At 42.8% G+C, this 12020-nt stretch overlaps 1 protein-coding gene across 1 annotated transcript in view; it reads left to right on the forward strand.

Moving 5' to 3' along the window:
• The window catches only part of TENM2 (teneurin transmembrane protein 2), a 3383593-nt gene that overhangs the window by 1868271 nt on the left and 1503302 nt on the right, over nt 1-12020 (forward strand). The window lies entirely within an intron of this gene.

The raw sequence follows: 12020 nt of genomic DNA on the forward strand, positions 1-12020 counted from the left end.
GTGCAACAGACAACATCATTTTGGAAAACTACTATGCTGCATCTGGAACTATTGGGGAAATAGACATCTAATCCAGGAGCATTCCCAAAGAGTACTTCATAAGGACTTAGGCCTATCTTCCGGTTAGATGTATATTGGATGGAGAAAAACCCCAGGGATAGGTACTCTCACCTCAGTCAGTATCTTTTAGCTGTAGCCTTTGCTACAGGCCAAATCTCTGAATATCCTGGAAAGAGATCAATACAGACACAGACAAATTCACACTGTTCCACCTTTGTTCTGAATGTAGTCAATCCGCAGTCTCTGAAATGGGTAAGATGACCTTGGCATATGCCTTCCTGGAACTCCCATAGTTCTCCCATCATTATTACAGCAACTAACCCAGTGGCAGCATTGTTGAACCCAGGAGCCATCCACCACAGAACCCAATCACACCTTCTCTCTCTCGATTTGCCCTTGTTCTAAATCCATCCTCTTTAGGTAGAGTGCCCTCTGAAGGAAGAGTTTATTACCAACTCTCCAGAGTCCTATTATCACTTCTACCTTTATCCTTTGATGTTTCCTTTCAGCCTCTGTAGCCTGTATCTGAAAAAGGCAAACTTTTTGGAAGTCCACTGGCCTTAAGCCATCCTGTGTCACACAGATTTCCACTTAGTATAGACTTCAGGTAATAATGTAGCCTCTACCTTCTCAGGCAGCATCAGGGCATCAAACATCTTTCATACACTTAGCATTCATTATTGATGGGCCTTCCCATGGATCCAACAAAATCTCTGCTTCACTAGATTAGACCATAATAATGAGTGATACCGAAGGCATACCTGGATGTTAGTAGTCTTACCCTCAGCCATCTTACCAACCTCAGCGAGTGTCTTCAGCTCTGTCTCCTGCACTACCATTGCTGGACGGAGTGGTTCTTTCTTGACAACATCAGATTAAGTAGGAACAGCATATCCTGTCCGAGATGATCCATCTTCCAGGAACCTGAAATGATCTACCAGAAACTCAAAAATGTTGTTATTAATTGGAGACATTCATGTAAATTAGAATTTTTATATTTTTATTTACTACTCCCAGAAAGCACTTTTTATTTTTATTTACAGAGGTGGGAAAAAGTATTTGTATTTACTACTCCCAGCCTCCCCCCCTCCAGATGCAGCAGAGTAATCGGATCTAATTTTGCACACCCTTCAGATGGTGATTAATTGGTGAGAGGAGTAGGAATTGCATTACTAGATACTCCTACACATGTGATACTACTCTTAGCCCTAGAGATCATGGAACATGTTTGCTATGAGGCAATGGCAGCAGATCCTAAGGATTATATAAATAATAGGGATCCAGTATTTTTTTTTTAAATCAAGTAATTTTTATTGAATCAATAAATACAGAGTATTACAAAAATCAATACGTTGTTTTTTCTTGCTTTATCCACCATGTGGAGTCAGAGTACAACATAACTGTACAAATATCAACACACAGTTTTATCCAGTATCTGTACATAACGTGTACACATGTTAAAACAAATATTTGAAACAAAGAATTATAAATATCTAAACCCCCCCCCAAAACCCTTCCCCCCCCACCTTGCCCTAACACCCCCCTCCCTGACAACTAGACTTGACCTTGACGAGCCTATATAACCACGTGAGTATGAGATAACCAATCACCCCACAATTTATCAAACTTTTGAGGACACCCTCTCTTCACATACACCCCTTTTTCAAGTATCATCATGTCATGCACCTTCCGTTCAAACTCACCCAGTGTAGGCGGACTTCCCTGGATCCATCTCATAGCAATCAGTTTCCTGGCCACATATAGCAACCTCCCCACAGCTACCTTGACCGATTCAGTCCCTCCAATCTCAGACACATATCCCAATATACACACCTTTGGGTCTTTTTGGATTCTCAATGTCATTCTGCTATTAATCATATTTCTTACATCCTCCCAATAATTACCAATTACTGGACAAGACCACAGCATATGTAACAAATCCGCACCCTCTTCCATACACTTTGGACACCTGTCATCAATTCTTACTCCAACCTTTTTTAGAAACACCGGTGTTTTGTACACTCTATGTATAATAAATAGCTGGGACAGTTTGCCCTGTTCGCTCAAGGACACTTTGGGGACCCCTTCCAATATATCTTCCCACTTATCTTTAACCCCCACGTCAGCCTCCCATTTTTTCATTCTTGAGAGCGGAAACCCCTCCAGGAATTTTTCCAGTAAAAGAGCATACAACTGTGATATCAGCCCTCTTCCCCCCCCCCCCCCTGTCGAGAGAACAAGCTTATGAACCACCTCCATTTGAGCTATCACACATCCTTTCCGCAGCGTGACCTCAAGGGCATGCCTCATTTGGAGATATTTATAGAACCACCCCCTAGGAATATTAAATTCCTGCTGCAGGTTTTGGAATGACTTACATATCTTGTCCTCAATTAATTGGCCAATTCTCGTCACTCCATAAGTTTCCCAGTTCCTAAGTCCTGGTATGGCAAAAAATTCGGGCAACAGATGATTCTTTCCAATAGGGGAAAGTTCACTAATTCCACCTACACCTCTTAGCTGCTTCACCTTTGCCCAAACTTTTTTCATAAGTTCAATAAGAGGGAGTTTTTCCCTCCCAGCATGCATTCCTGAGCCTTCTAGAATGCCCATGAGGTCCCGACTGCCCAACCAATGCTGCAATATCTGCCCTGTCATATCCGGAGCTTGTAAATCAATCCATCCCTTGAAATGCTGACATTGGGAAGCCAGAAAATAAATCCATGCATTAGGGACAGCCAGGCCCCCTTCCGACTTAGGATATTGCAATGTCTCCAGTTTAATCCTAGCCTGCCCATATTTCCAAGTAAGATCCCTAAATATAGAATGAATTTTCTTGAATCTATCCAGGGGGATCCATACGGGAGCATTATTCAGTACATAAAGCAACTGGGGCATAATAACCATTTTTAAAAGGTTAACTCTACCTACCACCGAAAGAAAGAGTCTACACCATGACCTCACTTTAAGCCTGAAATTAGCCAGCAATGGGGACAGATTAAGGTCTTCAAAATCCGATAGTCTCGGTGTTATATATAGTCCCAGATATTTAAATTTATCCACCCAAGGCACCAGGCTATCCACTTGTCTGCCTGACAGGGCCTGCCCATCTATTGGCATCAAAGAGGATTTTTGCCAATTTATCTGAAGTCCAGAGAAGCCACCAAATCTGTCAATCAATGCCATGGCCGCATCCAGGGACGCACCAGTATCGCCCATAAAAAGCAGAGTGTCATCAGCGTACATAGCCACTTTATTGTGCAGCCCACCGTATCTAAACCCCTCTATATTTGTTGATAAGCGGATATGCGCCGCGAGCGGCTCTATTGCGAGAGCAAACAATAAGGGCGACAATGGGCATCCCTGTCTGGTGCCCCTGGCAAGAGCAAAACAATCTGACAACCCTCCATTAGCTCTAATTCTCGCCTTAGGACTAGAGTATAGGACCTTTACCCACTGAATGAACCGTGCTCCAAAACCCATAGTTTTCAAGACCCCCCACAAGTAGCTCCACTCCACACTATCGAACGCCTTGGCGGCGTCAAGAGCAAGCAAGGCCCTGTCTCCACAATTATCCGCCGGAATATTTAAGCTAGCATACAGCCTACGGAGATTAATAGCCGTCGATTTCCCAGGCATAAAACCCGTCTGGTCCGGGTGTACTATAATCAGAATTACTTTGGACAGCCTGTTCGCCAACACCTTCGCCAGGAGCTTAACATCAGCCGTGAGGAGCGAAATTGGTCTGTAGGAATCCGTTATTTTAGGATCCTTCCCAGGTTTAGGTATAACCACAATTATAGCTTCCTGCATCGAATGTGGTAACGAACCTGCCTCCAATGAGTGCTCAAGCACCTTAAGTAATTCAGGAAGTAATATCCCTTGCAGCTTTTTATACACCTCCACTGGGAGGCCATCAGCTCCAGGCGCCTTACCATTCGCCATACCCCCAAGCGCAGCCTCCAGTTCCTCCAGTGAAATCGGCTCTTCCAGCCTTACTCTATCCTCCTCTGACAGCCTCGATAATTGTGCCTCCCCTAGAAATTCATTAAGAGCCTCCTCAGAACTAGAGCCGGTGGAAGCATATAGAGATACATAAAAGCTTTTTAGAATATCTAATATTCCTTTCGTGTCCTGGCTACTATTCCCCCTGTCATCTCTCAGTTCCTGAATACAAGAGGAGCCTCTCTGAGCCTGTGATACCACCGACAACAGATGACCCATCTTCTCACCTTCAAAGGATCTCTGACGATAAAAACTTCTCTTTCTCTCTGCGGCCTGCACTAAATGACACCTCAGCTGCTCCTGAGCTACTGCCAGCACCTCACTATTAATCAGGGTGGGGAATCTACCAAACTCTCTCTCCGCCTCAGCCACCAGTACATGCGCCTTAACATCCGCCTCCCTAGACCTAGATTTATGCTTGTTAATTTCTTTCATCAAGACTCCCCTCAGGAATGCTTTCATGGCGTCCCAAACACCCGGTACCGAGGCCGTCCCTGTATTGATAGCAAAAAATTCCTTAATTTCAAGAGAGATCCCGGACAGATCACCCAACACATTTAGCCAATGTGAGTTACATTTCCACAGCCTCGGTCCCTGTCTGAGCACCCCCAGGCACAAGTCTATCTGCACCAAAGAATGGTCAGACAATGACCGAGGATGATAGACAACATCCCCAACCAGAGGCAGCATTATATCATTAACAAGGGCCAAATCAATACGCGATAACGAATGATGCGCGGCTGATCTGCACGAGAATTCACGCTTATCAGGGTTACGCAATCTCCATACATCATGCACACCTATTTCCCCCATAATATTTCTGAGAGCCACACTCCCCGGTAAACCCCCTGCTCCTTACACCCGGCATCTATCTAGGGAGTCATTCAGTGTGCAATTAAAGTCCCCAACCAATAGCCACGGCAGCCCAGGGAAGTCCGCCACAAAGTCCATAATCTCTCTTATCAATGGGGATGCAAATGGTGGGGGCACGTACACAGACACCAGCACCACCTGTATTCCGTCCACCTTACACACAACACACACATATCTACCATCCGCATCCACACATTCCTGCATATGTTCATACCTAATGCTACTATGCACAATCATACTAACCCCTCTAGAGTGAGAAGAATGAGTTGAATGTAACGCATATGTCACCCAATTTTTACTCATCCAGTGTAGATTTTCTCCAATCAGATGCGTTTCCTGAAGACAACATATAGCCGGCTGAAACCGCCCCAAGTATTGAAAAACACACTGTCTCTTTCGTGCATCTGCCATTCCTCTCACATTCCAACTTAAAACTCTAATCACCTGTGACATGGTAGAACTTCAGACCATACTTGGATCTCACATCCCACTCCAACTTCCTCAGCTCATATTTCAAGACCATATCTCTTCCCCCCAACTCACTACCCAGCCTCCTACCCCCCTCCCCCCCTTTCCCAATCAGATTTCTATAACTGGGGAGGGATCCAGTATTTGATTCTGGGTTGTTAATTCCCTATGGGTGTTTCATTTGAAGGGGCTGAACATTTGTAGCTCCTCCCACGGGCGAGGAAGTGGGCAAGTACATACAAAGTCTTCCTCCCCCCCTTGTGGGAGAACTGATAGGCAGCCACGCCCGCCTTAGGTCTTTGTTTGATTTAACTTTAACAATATGACCAAATGGGGACAAAATGAACTTCTCTTAAGCCTAGCCAACACTAGACGTTTCTAGATGATTCTCAAGATCATACACAAAGGCAGCACTTAGGATTCTCTCATGCATAGATAAAGTAATCTCAAAAATCCAAATCCACCCAACTTTCCTGGAGTCTAGTGAAAACTTTCTCCACACTCTCTGTCCTGATGACAATGTGACTGACTGATGACCTAAACACTTCCTCCCAGACTCACTTATCTTCTCTATGCATTAAATCCCCAGCTCTACATTGGGCTAAATTTTCCAAATCTCGGAAATAATATGAGAAAACTCTCCATATTTTAACTAATTTTCTATAAAGCAGCATAAGTAAGTTCTCTGAATTGGGAATTCTATTCATCATGGCAACATTGATGTTACTACTGGGTGTAGTATATGTCATACATCATATAATGATGCAGATATCCCTACACTTTCACTCATATCTGAATAAGGACTTAGAATGGGTGCAACCTTAGATTGAGTAGACTGGTCTGGAATATTTCTAGTAGGCATCATAGGGGCAATTACTGCAGGTACATTTTTAACTGATGGGACATACAATTGGGAAGGGTTATTTGCAGACATCACTGGATATAATCCAGTGTTGGGAACTATGATAGGAATTGTGTCCTGTCTTTGAGATCCACAAACAACATGTTACTCGTTTCAGCATTTCTGTACCTGCACCCACACTCCCATCCCCCATGAGGAGGGGGTTGATGTTCTAAGGAAAGAGTTTTGGGGGATGGGGAAGGGATAGAGGGAGCAGAAGGCACAGTGGGTGGTGCTGATTAGCACATTCCAGTACATGGTGTAGAGGAGGGGCTGACAGAAAAAGCAATAGTATTGTTTGATGGACCACAAGACCCAGGATTACTTTTTTAAAGTTACAACAGATGTGGTGGGGGAAGGGATGCCACATGGCAAACTCTCCTGTTCTTTGTTCCCTACCACACCCAAATTCTCCTTTTTACTATAAGAAATGCTGCTCATTTCATTTCTCCAACTTCAATTTCTCTCAACTTTCCATCTATACACTTATCCACAATCCTTTATTTTAATCTATCTCCTACTGCATTTGCAACCTCTAGGGGGAACTTTTACACAAAACTGCATATTTCCGGATAATACCGGAAATCGCTGCTACTTAGTATGACAGAATGCTTTCAACTTTTATTCCTAAATGAAACTTTTCCTTCTCTTTCTTGCATCAACTGAGCTGCCGTTAATATCTCTTCACTCTGTCCTGCAACATTAGAATTTTCCCATTATTGTAGTTACACAAAGATCAAACAATTGCTACTTATCGAGCCCACTAACTTAAGCGTAGTTGCACAAAGATCAAACGGTATCCGATTACTATAAGTAATCGCTAGCGAACCCACAAACTTAAGCGCAGTTGCACAAAGATCAAACAATATAATAGTATTGAGCCCACAATCTCTCTTGGTGAAGACCCCTAGTCAATTCACCGGGATACAAAATCTTAATAACTTCCAATTGCCTATGACAATTGGTGTTAACCCTTTCCTCAAGATTCTCGTCAGAAACTTGTCTGGGATCCAATTCTACGTCACAGGATATCCGACTCAGCTGTCTAACAACTTCCGTTTAGTTCCAGCATGTTCTACCACACATGAAGGAATATTTCAACAGGTTCTTTCTAACGGACAGATCAGCTATAATTTGAACCCTTCTATTGCGATAACACCAATTCAACTCTTGAGAACCCACAAAAGCGGAAGTTTCAGAGGAGATTTGGAAGAAATAAAGCTTTCTTACCTTGCCGGCATGTGATCTCGTCTGATGGTCCCGTTTAAGTCGCTCTCGTGGCGTTTGAATCGGAAGTTACGCAAGCTGTCTGCCTCACTCATGGGCGCCATTTGTTAGTGCAATTCATGCGCTTCTCCTTCTTCTTTGTGTGGTGCCAAATCAATTAGAAGAATAAGTATGTGTACACCATACTGCTTTATAATGAGACCAGACACACTAGGTGGTTTCATGAAAGCATCTTCTCATCTTCCCTGAGCCATGGTAGAAGAGACCCTTTATTCACAGTACATTGACTTAAATAGCAGACATGACATCACAAAAGGGGTGTTCCTTAAGAAGAGACTATTCGCTCCTTAACCTGATAGGAGTGGTTTAGGTAGATTTGAAAACTTTAATGTAATCCCCTCTTCCCCCTCCCTTATTGACCTTCTCATACATATGGTTTGCAGCCATCTAGTGGACAGAAATGTGTACTACAGAATATTCGCATTATATATGCATAGAATAATAAATCCATCTCTCACATGTGCATGAGCCCTTATTATAGCTCAGATATAATCTTACTGATAAGAATGTGGCTTAAATAAGTGTTTATGGCCTCTCAGTAGTTTAGACATAAGGTTTATTAGATGACCAGCACAAAGTGAAAGTACCAGTTACACAGCTACAAAAACAGTTAACCCTTTATGACAGAATAGTTCAATATTTTTAATAATGGGAAATAAATAAAAATATTTTTAGTCAGAAATGAGTAACATGCAATCATTTTAAAATATTGCATCTGATGGTCTACATGACCTTTAAGTGGTTAAGATAAAAAATGGCTGCCTTCTTGAAGATTTAAATGCGGTCAAGACTCATAGAGAAAGTATTTTTTTAGCTTGCCAATACAGGGTGACAGCTTTCCTTTACAATTTAGAATTCTGGCAGAAGTTAAACAACTATCTACATGACAATTTTGATTTAAATACTAGAAAACTATGTATTCCCAAGTTTAGCATCTCCCCCTACTCTATCCTTAGAAATCATTACTGAGTCTCTTTAGGTTTCTTACTTTCTATAAATTAGACCTGTCTCCAGTTTCTGACCTGTAAAATAAATATAGCTGTGTATTCTCTATATACATCAAGATGTTAGATTAAATCTTTTTGTTTGTTGTGTTAAAGGAGTTTTCCGGAAGTACAATATTGATGACCAATGCTCAGGATAAGTAATGAATATCTGATTAGTGATGAGCATTGGAACACTGCAGCCTCTTCAAAAAGCTGTTCAGCGGGAGTGTTGGGACTTGGAACCCCACCAATCAGATATATATAAACAATGCTGTAGCGTTTGAAGATTACAAAGGGCTTAATAAAATCTGTAAAAAGGAGATAAAATTTGCAAAAATACAAAACGAATAGCAGGTAGCAAAAGAGAGCAAAACAAATCCCCAAAAATTATTTCAATATATAAATGCAAAAAAAATAGGTCTGAGCAGTATAGGTCCAATAAATAATGGTAAAGGGGGGGGGGGGTGTAGTCACTGAAAATAAGGTAAAGGCAGAGTTATTAAATGTTTTTTTAGCTCTGTATATACAAAAGAAGAGAAAGGAGATGATATCTGTGGTGCTGGGGCTGTTAGTACATCCAGTAATATACTCACCCTATTTAACTTGTCCAAGACAAGTTAAATAGGGTAAATGTGAACAAGGCTCCGGGTCCAGATGGATTACACCCAAGAGTGCTTAAAGAGCTCAGTTCCGTCAGTGCTGTGCCCCTGTTCATAATTTTTTAAAGATTCTCTAGGTACTGGTACAGTGCCAAGTGATTAGCGCAAGGCAAATGTGGTGCCCATATTTAAAATAGGATCTAGGTCCTCCACTGGTAATTATAGACCAGTTAGTTTACTTCTGTTGTAGGAAAAATGTTTGAAGGACACTTAAGTACCGAATTTTAGGATTTTTGGAACCCGAACTTTTCAGTAAAAGTTCGAGTTCGGTGTTTGGCGAGTTAATGGCGCTTTTTGAAAGTCTGCAGAGCAGCCAATCAACAAGCGTTTAACTCATGTGCCCTTAGAAGCCATCACAGCCATGCCTACTAATGGCATAGCTGTGATTGGCCAGTGCAGCATGTGAACAGCCTCTATATAAACTGGAGTCACGTCACGCTGCACGTCACTCTGCTCTTACTAGTGTAGGGATAGAATGCTACTGCTGTGAGGGAGATAATAGGAAAGAATCTGTTATCAGAAGTGCTTGTTAACTCTGTGATCTACAGCGATTTTATTTTGTGGGTGCAGTGCACCATTTTTTTACGCTGCCCTGAGCCCAGTGACACAGAAAAAGTACTTTTATCCGTCTGTTAGTTAGGTGGGCGTCGGCGGCCACATTGGGCAAGTTCAGTGCACCAGCAAAGCAGATGTGCATTTGTGACAGTCAAAATACAAGGTTTAAATACTGCAGTTATATTCTGGGCTTAAAAAAAAACACCCATTTTTTGCAAGACCCTACATCTGGGGCCTTTGTTGCATTTGTCACAGTAAAATACAAGCTTTAAATACTGCAATTATATATTGGGTTTAAAAAAAACACCAATTTTTTGCAAGATAATACATTTTGTGTCCTTTGCTGAATTTGTGACAATCAAATACAAACTTTAAATACTGCAGTTATATTCTGGGTTTAAAAAAACACCAATTTTTTGCAGGACACGACATTTGGGGCCTTTGTTGCATTTGTCACAGTCAAATACAACCAGTCAATACTGCAGTTACATTGTTGGTTGACAAATGAAAAAAAATTTGTGACCGTGAAGTAATTGTATAAAATTCGCCTGTCACACTGTCAGTGAACTTAATTGTTGACTATTGGCGGTTACATTATCGCCTGACATAAACTATCTGTTAGTTTGGTGGGTGAACGCAAAGAATGAGGAGTGTGACAAATAAGGGACGTGGCCCCGGACGTGGTGCTGCTGGTGGAGCTCCTGTTGCAGGGAGAGGATGTGGTCGATCTGTGCCAGCTACACGCACAAGTGAAACACCTTCCTCAGGTGCGAGTAGGTGACATAACCTTCAGCGTTATTTGGTAGGGCTGAATGCGGCTCTACGAATGGTGAGACCAGAACAAGTACAGGTGATAGTAGATTGGGTGGCTGACAGTGCCTCCAGTTCCTTCACATGGTCTCCCACCCAGTCTCCTGCTGAAAGTTCTGAGTTGGCACATGCAGCCCATGACCATCAGTCTTTCACCTCACCCCCTTGCAAATCAGCCAAGCAGTCTGAGCCCCAAGTCATGGACCAGTCTCTTCTGCTTTTTGATGACTCTGCTAGCAGGATTTCCTGGGGCCATCCACATAGCCCTGCCCCAGAAGTGGAAGAGATTGAGTGCAACGATGCCCAACCACTTATGTTTCAGGATGAGTACATGGGAGGACAACCACAGCACGTCTCGGATGATGACGAAACACAGGTGCCAACTGCTGTGGCTTTCTGCAGTGTGCAGAACGACAAGGAGGGCAGGGGTAAAGAGTGGGTGGAAGATGATGTGGAGGATGATGAGGTACTAGACCCCACATGGAATCAAGGTCATGCGAGTGACCTGTATAGTTCGGAGGAAGAGGCGGTGGTCGCACAGAGGTACCAGCACAGCAGAAGAGGGAGCAGGGTGCAAAAGCGTCTGTTACATTATTGGGTGACATTTTACCATTTTTGCCGTGAATAAACCCCTGCTCTGCATAGGTCACAGGGACCTAAATTTCAAAAAAATCGTCTGTTACATTGTCATGTGAAATTTTACCGTATACAAACCCCAGCTCTGCAATTTTTGTAAATTTATCTGTTCAATTGGTGGGTGACATGAACACATTTTTGCCATGAATAAACCCCTGCTCTGCATAGCCCTCTCCTTTCATTACATCCTTCTGCTTTAACAACTTGTCCCACATTTCCGCTCGATCACATTTCAGCCATTGACCTCCCTTGGATGAGTTATCCCTTTCTCACGCTACCTCTCCAACGTGGAACCCTGATTCCCCGCTACCCGTCATCACCATGGTGGGCGCAGAAAAGAACATCGAAAGTTGATAGAGAATATATCCAATTGGATCGTGGACGTCACGGGGACGTGCGATCAGGCAGAAGTTATCTAGAGTCAACAAAGCGGCAGCTTTTCCAAATCCAAAATACCCAGTGACATTCCCTGTAATTTTTAATTAATCATTCCAATAACAGGGCATCTTAAGAGTCCTGTATTGTTATTTATCGTCACTACCTCCGGAAGTGGGTAATTGCCACGCGCCCCCTCCTTTACTTAGAAACTTCTGCTTCAATAATTTGTCCCACATTTCCGCTCAATCACATTTAATTTCATCCATTGACCTCCCTTGGATGTGGTATCCCTTTCTCAGGCTTCCTCTCCAGCCTAGAACCCTGATTCCCCACTACCCGTGATCACCATGGTAGGTGCAGAAAAGAACATGGAAAGTTGATAGAGAAGATATTCAATTGGAT

This window comes from Bufo bufo, chromosome 1 (genome assembly GCF_905171765.1).
Source record: "Bufo bufo chromosome 1, aBufBuf1.1, whole genome shotgun sequence".
In the NCBI taxonomy this organism is placed as follows: Eukaryota; Metazoa; Chordata; class Amphibia; order Anura; family Bufonidae; genus Bufo; species Bufo bufo.